The 14,568-nt window shown below is 35.8% G+C and overlaps 1 pseudogene across 1 annotated transcript in view; it reads right to left on the reverse strand.

The window, feature by feature from the left end:
* Nucleotides 1-14,568, reverse strand: part of LOC145789350 (ABC transporter C family member 1-like) — a 132,600-nt pseudogene that overhangs the window by 12,941 nt on the left and 105,091 nt on the right. Inside the window, exons 18-23 of the transcript XR_014337009.1 lie at nt 13,446-13,646; nt 13,225-13,323; nt 12,951-13,103; nt 12,133-12,535; nt 7,802-7,953; nt 3,356-3,477 (exon numbers count right to left, since the gene is read on the reverse strand). The product of XR_014337009.1 is annotated as an ABC transporter C family member 1-like (transcript). The remainder of the gene's footprint in view (nt 1-3,355; nt 3,478-7,801; nt 7,954-12,132; nt 12,536-12,950; nt 13,104-13,224; nt 13,324-13,445; nt 13,647-14,568) is intronic.

The following is a 14,568-nucleotide window of genomic DNA, read 5'->3' on the forward strand; positions in this document are numbered from 1 at the left end:
GAAGAACACACGAAGAGTTTGTCAAGAGAAAATCAAAACCAAGCAGTAATGTGAGTCTTGGTAAAGAAATCAAGAAGTTGCAGCGTAGATGGATCGAACGGAAGCAAAGTAGAGCCAAATTACAGATACTGGCCGACAAAGTGACGATCAATCTCAATGTGCTTCATGTGCTCATGAAAAACAATGCTATGAACAATTTGTGTAGCATTGCGGTTGTCACAGTAGCGAGAAGTCAAAGAGGATTGAGGAACAGTTAAATCATACAAGAGACAACGAAGCTAGACAATCTCAGTAGTGGCATGGGCCATAGCACAATACCCAGCCTCGACAGTAGAATGAGCAACAATAGTTTGTTTCTTGCTTTTTCAAGAAATCAAGGATCACCAAAAAACATATAGAAACTAGAAATGGACTTGCGGTCAATGACATCACCATCCTAATCAAAATTAGCATAGGCTACCAAATCTAAAAAAGAAGTGGATGACAACAACAAACCCTAAGAGATAGTACCCCAGAGATAGTGGAGGATTCAAACCAAGGCTGCCTAATGCATGGAACGAGCAGAGACAAATTAGATGATCACATGAACAACATATGAAAGATCAGGACGAGTGAGAGTTAAATAGACCAAGGAACCAACAAGCTTGCAATATGAGGTAAGATCATCCACTGGGACACCAACAGTATAATGAAGCTTTACATTAAGCTCAATTGGTTAGTATCAGTGAGACCGACACGGTGAATAACTTCATTCACATACTTGGTCTAAGCCAAAATAACTCTTGGGAGAAAAAACTACCTTAATAATACTAAGAAAATCCGCAATGGGCCCAGATTCTTAATTTCGAAGGTGCGGAAGAGAAGGAAGAGTGGAGGTAGACGGGGATAGTTGGGAAGTAGTCAATATATGCTAAAGCTGAGTAAATTGAACACTCAAGGAAGCCAAGTCAAGATCAAGAGCAAGAGCAGATGCAGTATAAGCTTCGGGAGGCTGAAAAGTACTCAGAGAAAGAGCGTAGAATTGGGTCTGAGACTGTTGAGAAGACAAAGCAAGCAGACGTCCCTTCTTGGGACAGTCATACTTCCAATTGCAGCAGATGTGTAGATGGGGTCGACAATAGTATAGGCTAAGTACAAGCCAAGAAGACAGATGGAGATAGAGCTTGACTGGCCGTCTTGAGAAGAGTTTCCTCTGACAAGAGCTCACGAACTATAGAATCCACAGAAGGGAGAGGAGAACGGTTAAGGATACCACCTTAGATGGCCTCAAACTGAGGAGAAAGAGCTGTTAAGAACTACACCAAACAACGTTCCTCACGAAACTGCAAATAAGCATCAAGTACCTTAATGCTAGATGGTTACATGAGGGTTAGCTGATCCCAGAGACCCATTATCTCAATGTAGAAATCTTGAATAGACCGATATTGCTAACTAGCACTCTAAATGGCTGATTGCAACTCATACTGCTTGACAAAGTTAGACTGCTGATAAACTCCCAGTAAATAGTTTCACACCTCCTTAGTAGTAGTATATTTGAAAAATATCATCCCACTACAACCTTTCATAGAGTTCTGAAACTAAGTCAGAACTTGGGTGTTGTCACAATCCCAAGTGTCATAAGCAGTTAGATATCCTTCATTTTTCAAATCCGATGAACGAGAAATAGAACCAGAGACATACCCTAATTTTTTTCGACCGAGAAGAAAATTCTTCATAAGCCCAATAAGCATAGTTGACAGCAATGAGTTTGCAACTGATGGCTTGAATTTTGTTGTCCGACATCGTAAGAGTGGTAGTAAACAAAGAGTGTAAAATCTCTCAACAGGGGCTCAATTGAAATTAGACCTACAAATGTGGCAATTTGTAATAAACTAAAAACTTTACCAATAGAGTCAACATTTGTGGGTCAATCAGGGGTCACAAACACAGAGAGACCACACAAAGAGATAATCCCAAGTCGGCAAGCCAGATGCGCTAGATGCAAGAAGCAGAGGTGAGACACGGAGGTCATGAACACCAGATGGGTGGCGATTTGAGGCAAACTGTTCTGAGGGATCGTGATTCAGGGTTTGAGAGCAAAGGGGTTGAATCAACATTCCAGTATTGGGTGGGTGGCGATTCCGATGAGATCAAAGGTTGATCCCAATTTTGATATGTGCAAGTTAGGAGGATCAAAAAAGAGGTTGAACGAACAGAAAACACGGCTAGGGTTTTCGCACACGGCTAGTACATCTGATTTATATAGTAATTCTAGACCCAAGACTAAAATGGGAAATAAGAACACATCTAATATTCACACAATCAATCTAATATATTTACACAATCAAGCTAATATTCTCACATTGAGCCCCACGGGTTGACCCATAACCACCACTCTTTTATTTGTAACTTCATGCCACGTGGCGGCCTCCTATTGGTCGTGCCAAATAGGGTACAAACAAAAACATAAGCTTGGATTTTGACCACCAAGCCATCACCTTGCTTTGTTTAGCTATGGCAAATATAATTTATTTATTACATTATGCCCATTTTGTCTAAACACAACTTCAATTAATTTGACTACAAACAATATATATGTATAAACTTATATATTTGATTAACATATATGCTATGTTACACGAACTCTTCAATATAAATTAAATACCTGTGTAGGACACACGACACTTAGACTAGGGTATGGGATATGTGTCGGATAATTTTAATCAGACACTTCTTATATAATTGTATTTAACACTATTATTATGAACATATTATTGTATAATTGCTATAAATGCCTTTTTGACACTATAAATTACTTACAACACTATTTTATCTCACATACTTGATTAAAAATATAAAAATACTACATTTTTTTGCCGAGTCCACGTATCCTTAAATTTGTGGTTTGATGAGTCTGACCTCTAGATACATACCCACACTTGACACCCATACCTGAGTCCATGTAACGTAGCATATATGTACGTTAAAATATAAAATAATTAATGTTTTTAATGCTTATATTTTTAAATTTATTTTTAATATATTTATGAGATAATTATGACATCACGGTTCGATTTCGCTTGACTTGACGTTGAACTAGTGACCCTTGGCCTAGTACCTTTTCCGGTTTGTCGAACAATCCATGGCTTAGAGCATTGATCTAGAGCATAGAAAATGCATTGAACAAGAAAAAATCAAGTTGTTCATGCCTACAACCTAGACACTTTAAACATTTGCACTGATCACAAAAAGAGAAAAACAAGATTATCAGTACGAAGATTGAATCTCCTTGCGTGAACACCTTTTATCCAATATCTAGTAGCATTTAGGTAAAAAAAAATAAAAAAGATTGAGCAAAGAGAAATTAAGCTTATACCTCAGCATCCAAACCAAAAGCATTCCTTCTGATGACATCCTTTAGATGAGCACGCTCTAAAGCCTCCCAAAGGTCAGCGTCATTGTGTTCACTGAAAGGATCAAGATTAAATCGGATGGTCCCTAGCCAAATAAAATGAGTGTTAATTAGTCACTATTGGAAGTTTTTTTCACGACACATTTTTGTGACAAGGAAAAAAGGAATAAGTTACATTAACAAATATTAGTTTGAAAAATATAGTGGGAAGTTATTATAAACAAGTGTAACTTGGTATAGCCATAGAGCTGTACTCAAGATGCCTAATGGAAAGATTGAGGAGCACTGCAGACTATCAAACTATTTGATTGTCAATTTAGTTAACATAGACAATAATTTGTCATTGATCCAGACATTTCAAGATCAGACTTCTGTAAATTGTCAGTTGTTAAGTTATTGTAAATCCATAAGTTTCATTACTTGACACTTTTTTTCCTTGAGTTTGTGCATATTCACATATGCCTAGCTTGAGTGGTATCTATAATGGAAGGCCTTCCATCAAGGCCAGCCCTGAGATTTTTGGGGCCCAAGGTGAAATCTTAAAATTGGGGCCCTTTATGTATAAAAAAAACTATTTATTCAAAATTTTACCTTGAAGGTGTATAATGTATATTCAAAGTTACTTTAATGTGAGCCATACCTAGAATGAATGAGATATATAAATATATTTTTTGAGTTAATTTTTAAGAGTATAGTATTAATGTATGTATACATAATCATTAAAAAAAAAGTTGTCGAAAAATGGTAATTTAGTACTCGTAATTTTTTTTTACTAATCCCACACCCTTTCATCAAATGTTTATTAAATCAATGGAGAATTTTTTATTTTATTTTTATTTTTAATCAAATTTGAATTTGATGAAAATTCAAAAAGATAAAGCATTGGAGATATTTTTTTTCATCAAATTTGATGAAAATGGAAATTTGCGGTAAGAGAAGTTTTTTTTTTTTTTTTGAGATTATGAAAAAACTTTGATGAAAGGGAGTTTATATTAATTCAAGTTTTTCATTCAAATTTAGAATAAAAGTAATGAAGGGTTGGAGATGCTCTAAGGATCTTTAATTTCGATTGTGAAGTTAAATTAGATAATTTAGGTTGTAATTTTTAAACCCACAAATCTCATAAGAGTTAAAATTTGACAAAATTTGGGGGCCCAAGGCGGCCTTGCCTTGGGCCAGGGCCAACCCTGCACTTCCATACACAAATATATTACATAGCATCCTAGCATCCTTTTCATAGGATTTATGTGACAAATATGAACCGTGTGCAAAACTAATACCAGCCATGTCATAATTGTAGAACGTTTTTATGTCCTTATGTACAAAAGTTAACAAAAGAATACCATAAGCAAGAAAACGTACATGAAAATATATATTTGCCTGAGGTGGCATGATAATGCACAACCTAGCAAACAACCATTTCTTGTGTTTTCTATGTCATTATATTGCCCTCTACTAAGATGCAATAGGTAGACAACAGCTGCAACACCCACATATAGAAAAAGGTGATTGGGAGACTGCCAATAGGCAGAAGATAGTTAATTTATCAGAAGTATCTAGGGAATTTCAATATTCTACAATTATAAGGTAAGAAATTGAAATTCTAGAAAGAGTGTCAAGATCTTAGTTTTTCCTGAACCACAGGAGAGGCATTCTATTCATCCCAAGGCTGATATCAACTTGAACAATTTTTTAAAACCGAGGACAGAATAATACTGGACATATGACTTTTATGTTGAGAAAGTGCCAATTACGCAAAGAGGAAAGAAAATGGGGCCAATTCAAGAGAAATATAATAATTAAAAAAAATGTAAGGTATACTTGGAACTTATATTCTCTACAATCCAGTTTATGGACAATGCATGCCTGAGAATAGAACTGGTGATTGTGGAATAATACTCAAAACTTTACGCAGATCTGTCAACCCAAACTTTGCAACATCACAATCATCAATCAAGATTTTTCCTCTTTCCAGTTCTACAATCCGAAATAAAGCATTGACCATGCTAGATTTCCCGGCACCAGTCCTTCCTACAATGCCTACCTTCTCACTTGGTGAGATAGTGAAGGACAGTCCATGCAAGACAGGAGGAAGTTCAGGCCTGTAACGTAAGACAACATCTTCAAATTTAATCGATCCTAATGAAGGCCATCCAGGTGGTGGACGATGGCTCTCGATGATGGCTGGAGCCTCAGAAGGTAAATCTATATATGTGCCAACACGCTCAATAGCATTTAGACTGTTTTCAGCCCTACTTGCTTGTCTTAAAACATTACTCAGTAGATTAGTGATGTTTAGAGAATAACTAAGAAGCAAACCCATTGTAGATGCGAATGCCACCTGGTTTTCTGCTTTTCCATTCTGCATGACAGCAAAGCTTGCGGTAAACCATATTATGATGCCTCCCAATGTTTCCAATCTTATGGTAAGCCAGCGGTTGGAACTTATGTTGACAAGAGTGAATCTGATATTCTTATCCATAGATTTTCCATTAATGTTGGCCATCCGGTCATATGCTTTGTAGGCACGAATCATTGACAAACCATTTAGTGCTTCTCCAAATTGTGCATAAACTGGAGATCTGGTAATGGAATCTAAGCGTTTTACTTCCCGGCTTGTGCTCTGCGAAACAGACGTATATATTGTTTGTAGTCAAGGGTTCAATTGACATGAAATGAGCAATGTGAGAAATATTTGATGATTTTCAATTTTGATATGACAAGCATATGTAGAAGCTATGTAAATGTTTGATTTGCAAAAAATACAGTATAAGGAATGGCTGAACAGATTTAAGATACTATCTCCATATTTTCTTATTTTATTTTGCCTTCCCTCACTACACATTTCCCATGGCGACCAAAGATGTACCTCCTATTTTGATGAGGATCAGCCCCTAAAAATCTAAGTTAAAAGATGGAAATAGGGATAAGTTCTCTGATCAAGGTACTTTGGCAATTTCCCAGATCAGGGGTATTTCTATAATTTTTCAAACCCAGGGGTCATTCGGTAATTGTTTTATTATTTGGGCCTATATTTTTTGGGAGCTTCTATTTGCACACTGTACTTTGTCTCAATCCACACCATTTCTGCCTTTTGGATAATCAACTTCTGAACAAAAATCAATTGTTTGGATATCTAATACCAAATGGTGTTTTTGTTCCGAAGTTGATATTTGAAAAATTAATTTTTTGTTCGAAAGTTGATATCAAAAAGGAAAAATAATGTGAACTGAGAATTTTTTTGGTGTGCAAATAGAAGCTCACATGTGTTCTTAATTGGATTATGTTTGTGTCTTAATTAGTTTTGGAAATCCTTTTTCTAGTAGGAATTTTTAGGAAATCCCAAGTTCAATTTGAGAGGTTTTAAGCTGCTACATATGCTAGCCTAGTATAGACACTTTTACTGGTTTTGGCTAAACAAAATTTCTAACTCTGCCTGTGTCATGCTTAGTTCTTCATCTTTTACACAGCCGTCAAGCCTGGATAAGGAGGTTTTGTGTTAGCCAGCTTTCTCGTAACATGAATCCTAATATGAATAGATGAGTAAGGGCTAGGGCGTTTCCTGTAAGCGATGCTTTGTGCCTGCATTCAGACATTTCAAAAAATGGACAAGGGGCGCTGCATCGGTGAAAAATAAGTTAGGTTCCCTGTACTTTTTTGAATTAGTTCAGGTAAAGAAGTTAGCTCAGGATTGTAGGTTTAGGCTATCAACTTGGAAACCAACAAATCAAAAAATAAAACAGAAGAGAAAGAAAACCAACCTGATAATATAGATAGGCTGCATAAAACAAAATCAGAAGTGGCATTATGGCCCAGAGGGAGATCGTGCTCTCACTATGCCAATCAGCACAAAAGTTGACAGAAGCTGCCAAACTTGGCTGAGAAACATATTCATAGAACTGGCAACATTGCGATCTATATCACCCACATCCCTTGCAAATCTGTTGATTACCCGCCCAATTGGATTGGTATGGAAGAATAACATAGGAGCTCTGAGTACAGACTGTAGCATGGTATCATGTAATTTTCTAGCCGCCTTAAGGCTTGATGTAATCAACCAAAAGGAGTTTGTCAGTGTCACAATCACCCGAATACAACACATGCAGAGTAAGAAACCTCATTTTCTATTTTCAACTAACATAGCCAGTGCATAGGCATTGTTGTGCATAACATATATACATGTTGTGTGTGTGTGATATTCTTTCCTACTTGGTTTTACTATTACCAACCAAGAACATAATATCTGGAAAGATGATTAGAAACACATGAAATTATTGAGTTAAATAAGATAAACAATACAGAAAAGAAAATTGGGATAATCAATTGCAGGAGGATGAAGGTAAGTTGCAAGATGAAGTTGTCAAAATACCTGACTAAATGACAAAAGTGTGTAAATCAGAATGAAGAAACCTGGTCCAAAACTGCTTCCAAAACTGCTTCCACCGCTTTGTTTTGTCCAAACACTTAACCACGTGCTACTCAAGACTCGAAGAACTTCAGTTAAAATGTAGCACATAAACAGTATCATGACAACCCACAAACCTCCTAAGGCATCTTCATACCTGGAAGAGAAGCAATATAAACACATTAATGCAGGGTATTTCCGAACAGGTTTGATTCAAGAGGCAACATTGGAAGAGACCTTGTACAGCACAACTAGTTGCCTCCAATGTATAGATAATATTCACCATATGGCTGTACTTACTCTATTGACATTTATTGCTACTGTAACTGTGGTGAACAAGAAAATCCATCTTCTTTGGCAACATTTGATTTCCGAAGAAGAGAGGTCGACTGAAGAGAAAAAGGTGTATGAAAATATCGTATAAGGGAGGACGTCCCATCAAGAGGAAAAAAGTGGAATTGACATGATAATGAAAATTAAAGGTTATGATGAAGAATTGAAAGGAAGGAATTCTATGAATAGGGACTCAGAACTGAAGGAAGAGGTATGTGAAAATATAGATGCAAGTAGTAGAAATTAACACAAAGCAAGAAAGAAAAGGAAAAGAGAACTAATCTGATCGTCGGAGGACTTACCCGGTGAAAACAACTCGTTGGGGCCTCATTGCTTTTGTGTGTGCAGGTGTAGAGTCAAGAAGAGTTATTGGCCGACAAGGGAAAGCAGGAGCATAATTTTCGTCCCACCATAGTAACATTGCTATAATGGCATTTAGAGGGATAAGGTAAGTTCTTATTGTTGAGTTTATAAAAATATAGGCATATATGTATGTTTGGTTTGGTTTGGTATATGTATGTATGTATGTATCAATCAGGAAGGAAGATAAGAAGAATGTCCTAACCTATATCTATCTCACAGTAAATTAAAGGGTAGTGCCTTTTTTTAATCTCCACCCCATGGATAAATGATAATGAATCTAGTTGAAAAAAGATTCCATAATTTCATTCAATTTTTTCTAATGTGCTTTTTTTTGGAAATGGCTTTGTGTAGTGTGTCAGTTTAACTGATCTACAAACTGCTTTTCAAAGAATCAATTATGATGTTTCATCTATTGTTATGCAGCTGAGTAGATATGACTATGAAAATTGAGGCTAGGAATCAACGCAAAACAAAAGAATGAAAAGAATTATTTGGCTTACCCATGAATGAGTTAGAAGCCATGTATATATAATAGATCCATGATACAATTTAGGAAACGATATTAATAAGAAAACAATACTAAATTAGTGATTGACACAATCACAGATTATATACATAATACTAAAAATAAGAAGATTCTATGTATTCTAATTTCTATATTCAACACTCCCTCTCAAGCTAGTGTGAAAATATTCAACAATCGCAGCTTGTCAATGGATGACTAGAAGAAGCCAGAAAAACTCAATGGTTAGTCCAAATAAATGCTACCGAACAAATCTGGCAGTCCACTAAATAAAAAAAGCCAAAAAGTGCTTAATACATCAGCACCACACCCTAGAAAAGGACAAAAAAAACATAGGGATTGAACTGCCCTAGAAGAGTTACTGAAGCATCTATGGCTAGGAAACACCCTGGTCGGCATCAGAAGCCGGAGCTAATGTCGGGAGATAGTTTATGGTCTTGCCGGACCATTGTAGAAACTGGTCGTAACTAATGTCGGGACAGTTTAAGGTCATGCTAGACAGTTGTAGGAACTGATTAGAATCAATGTCAGGATAGTTTACGAGGTCATGCCGGACCGTTGTAGGAACTAATCGGAATTAATGTCAGGATAGTTTAAGAGGTCATGTCAGACCATTATAGAGACTAACCAGAATCAATGTCGAGATAATTTAAAGGGGTCATGCCGGACCGATGTAGAGAACTAGATGTTGAACCATCTAGCGTGGCACACACATAACTTATGACGCCGTGTTGAATGATGATGGCAACAAATGACTGAGTGCGCCAAAGGACGGCTGATTAGAAAGTGCGCCAGGGGGCGGCTTTAGTTGTGCGCCAAAAGGGGCAGTTTTAGCAGTGCGCCAAAGGGGGCAGCTTAGGTGGTGCGCCAAGGGGGCGACTTGGGTTGTGCGCCAGAGGGGGCAGTTTAGATGGTTCACATAGTATATCACCATGCTCACCATGATATAGGTATAATACCCCCTCCCCCCCTTAAACTCAAATACGTTTGAAAATAGAAACCTATTTGAGATTGAAATAGAGGGAAAGACAAAGTGGAACAGAAACACACAAAAAAATAGATTGCGAATAAAAAAAATATGTTAGAGATATTTGGGATAAGAATGAACTAGTGGGTAAAGGAAGAGATCACCATGAAATGATATTGAAAGAAAATATGTCAGTGGAATGGGTTGCGATCCGGCAGGCGGCCAAGGCAAGGTTGCCGCCTGCCGGTGAAGTAAAATTAGTAGGTACTTAATCTAGCTCTGATACCAAGAAGGATGAAAGTATTATTTGGATTACCCATGAATGAGGTAGAAGCCATGTATATATAATATATTTATGATACAATTTAGGAAACGATATAAATAAAAAAACAATACTAAATCAGTGATTGACACAATCACAGATTATATACATAATACTAAAAATAAAAAGATTCTATGTACTCTAATTTCTATATCCAACAAAAACCAAGTTCCAACTTTATACTTCCGTCTATTTTCTTCAGCTGTTTTTCATTATCCAGTGTGCTTTACCAATTTTGCCACTGCTGTAAATGCCAATCTCATTAGGAACAGTCTTCAGCTGCTATGACGCACATGCAGAAGACAAATAAAATCACATGGACTTCTTTATGTTGGCCTTGAAGAAGGTTAACCTAGAACATCTAATCTTAAGCAGTGTAAACTTAAAAATATCTTTGTCTTGAGTACAATCTGGGCATCCAAGAAGGTGACAAAGATGAATGTAGGGTCTCTATTTGAGTGATTTAACCAAATATCAGTTAGAAGACTCAAATTTGTTCATTAAAAAACATGTTTCTATATCATTTTGCTTAAGCGAAGAATTCCACTTTACATCAAAAAAAGAAGAATAGAAAAAGAAAAAGAAGCATCCCTAACGATGTTGGATAACAAAACAACGCCCAATTAGTACACATTAATGTGTTTGGGAGGGAAAAAATTGAGTATACACCTAACCTTTGGCATAATCCACAAAGTGATGGCCCCAAGATTTGAACCCATAACCTTAAGGTTATTAGGCCAAGTCTTAACCATTAATCAAAGCTTCACAATATTTTTTAAATGACTCATCACTGTATAAACTATAATTAGAAAAATAAAATAGCTTCAGATTGGACATCTATGTCATAATGACATCAATGAAACTTGCAACTTTTAGCTTTGATTACACAAAACAAGGAAAGAAGATGATTTTTATCAGGTTCACAGGAACTGTTATTTTGTCAGAATAGCGTTGAAGAAATCCAGACAAAAATTAGAACTGTCACTTGGATAAGCAACAAAAAGATTCAAAAGAATAGGACACGTTTTAAGTTGATCTCCTATTTGAACCATCATTGTATTTTACTTCTATATTTTTTTAATCATGGTCAATGTTTTGGATTTATAAAATAGGATTTTTTCCCCTAACATCACATGTTTTTATTAGAAAATACGAAAAATATAGCAGTATCAGTGGATATCCTTTTCAATCATTGTCAGTCACATGTCCAGCATACAACATGAGATTTTGATCAAGTATTCTAGGACTCTTATTTTTTGAGCTGAAACATAGAGGTTGAAACAGAATGAGTTATTTAATGTGTTATTTAATGTGTTTGAAAATTTATTATAGCAGTGAAACTCATTCTGACTACCTTATTGAACCCAAAACCTACAACCTTTCCTTTCTTTAAAACTACCACAAAATCACTTGCAGGCAGGTATACTTTACCTAAAGTCATATAAGTTCATACAATAACATGCAATTGCAAACCTATTCAAGAAAAGATTCATATTAATTTTGGTCATTTAATTTTGTTTTCCCTAGAAGCAATCAAGAAATCAATGAGCATGTTAGAATATATAGTGATATATGTTATTTTTGTGTTGAGTGAGGGTACTATGGTCATATGGTTATATTGTATTTTATATAAATATTTGCCGATGGTTTTAGGTTTATTCAAGAACCTAAAAACATACGTTTAATAGACAGTCTTCTCTTTGTTTCTTCTCTCTTTCTCTCTAGCCCTAATCAAAGTTTTTCATACTGTTCCACTTCAACTGAACAGTAAGAAACAACAAAGTATGATAGAAATGTAATACTAAAACTTCATGATACAGCATACTACCTCTTTAAGACTTTCCAACTGACAACACCTGTCTCTCGTTCTTCCTGCTTTATAAGAACAGATTTTCCTTCTTTCCTTTTATTTTTTGAGTTCACACTTTTTGGAAAAGCATTCTGCACACCATTATCAGCAGGCTTCGAGGATTTATAATCAAGATTAATTCCATCTTCCATTTCATCACCATATTCCTTTTCATCCACATGTTCTTCCATTTTCCCTGCATTCTCCATGAGCTTTTTGAACAATGTTCCACTTCTAGAAAGCTCCTCGAATGTTCCCTCCTCTTTGACCATACCTTCAATATTAATATGACTTTATCCACCTAAGGAAGAAAATGTAGCTGGTTTGTGACAAGCACTCTGGTTTTCCCTTGCAACTCGCCTTTGATACAGTTGTTAAAAACCTGGAGGAAATTGATACTGGAGATTAGACCAAGAACCAAAAAAAAAAAAAAACTAATGATTAACAAAGTTGAGAAGATTCAAGAGCCAATTCAGTGATAATTATGACCCAAGATAATGTTTAGATGTTTAGAAAACATGAGCAATATTCTGAAGAGAAATAAAGGAGAGATGAAACAGAAAGTCATCTCAGTTTTCTGATTATTCTTCCGGAAGGTATATTTCAGTAAATTTAGCTTGTTTACAAGTACGAAGAGTTAGCAACAAAGAGTTTCAGAGACCTTTTTCCATAAAGTATATGGTATAATCTCAGCACAAATGACGCTCTAAGTCAAAGTAAACCATTTTAAATATAAAAATTTTCGTACTCTCTAACTAGGTAGGTGACAATATATTGCTTAAACATGCAATGTTTACCTGTCGACCAACATGGGCATCTAGAGCACTTAAAGGGTCATCAAATATGTATACATCTGCATTTGAATATACAGCCCTAGCCATGGAAACTCTTTGCTTTTGTCCCCCACTAATATTTACCCCTCTTTCACCAATCTCTGTAAGATCGTGACCCTGAAAAAGCATTAAATACACAAGAAATTCAGGTCCAGGATCCATTTTAATGTAATGACAGCATTCCATCACATATCATGTTAATGAAAACTAATCACAATCATATAACATTATACTTAACAGGAAGTAAGTCAAGGTCATGCTGCAATGCAGTTACATCTATTGCCTTCCAGTATCTGGCTGGTTCAAAGTTAGATCCAAATAATATGTTCTCGCGTACCTGCAAGGATAAGATTTGCTCATTAAAAATGTGAATGATCATAAATCCTGAGCATTTTTAATATAACAAATTTTCAGCTACAGGACATAGTTTTGATTGAGGATGAGCATGCTGTAACTCACAGTAGCATTGAAAATCCATGAAATTTGGGGAACATAAGCAACAGATCCTCTGATGACAACACTTGCATCTGCTACCGGCGGAAGCTCCCCAATCATTTCCGATATAAAAGACGTCTTTCCTTCTCCAGTACCACCAACAACTGCAACTAGACTACCAACTGGGATGTCCAAATTGATGTTTGCTAATGTGGGGTTTTCTGCCTGAAAAAAATATGTATATATATACATAAAAATACAGGAAACATAAATCCTAAAAGTCACAGGATTGCTAATGTTATCAGTATATGAGAAGATTGAACTCGTGTAACTATCCAGTGGAAAGGTAATGGCTTCACAGCTGAAGTAGTTTACCGTTTCCTTTATTTTATTTTCACTTCTTTATTTTTTGGCAGGCAACTGTAACATATTCTTGTTGATGCATAAATGGTAAACCTTGACCATTAGACAAATAGGGCTGAAATATGTCATAAAATTCTGTGTTCCACTCTAGTACACATAACAACATTCACCGTCCATCTTTCCCTATCAGGGGACTAAGGAAAAGGTTATACACAGTGCACAAGGCTCTTGCTTACAGTAGGTGTGGGAGAGAGAGTAGGTACTAGGTAGACAGCCTTCCCCCAACCTTTTTGTAAAGATGCTGATTAGAAAAAGTTCCAAGATAAAAAGTGAAAAATCATTATGAATGTTAAGTAACTTGGAATATATCTCTCATCTTTCTGAAGTCCAAATGCTTTTAAATCCTAATTATTCCTGGGCAATACAAGTTAAGTTCGAACTATTTGTATGTAGAGATTCATGACAGCCACTTTTTCTTTTGATTGCTTTCTTAATCTGTTCACGTCACTAGCAAGTTTCTTTAGATAACTGCTACTTCCTATAGATTCCCCATGAACCTCTTATGATTATCTTTGATACAAATATGCTATATTTATAAACACCCAAAAGATACATGATGCTTCGACAGCTCCATTATATATTCTATAATAGAGAGAACACAATGCTTAGACAAACCAAAATAAGTAAGCACGAAGGACTAAAAAGTGCTATGAATGTCAAAATTTACTTTGTTGAGTGTTAGAATAGTTATATGTTCTATGTTATTTTTGTGTTAAGTTGTGGG

The sequence above is a fragment of the Camellia sinensis genome, chromosome 1 (genome assembly GCF_055761805.1).
Source record: "Camellia sinensis isolate YWXY chromosome 1, ASM5576180v1, whole genome shotgun sequence".
Classification (NCBI taxonomy): Eukaryota; Viridiplantae; Streptophyta; class Magnoliopsida; order Ericales; family Theaceae; genus Camellia; species Camellia sinensis.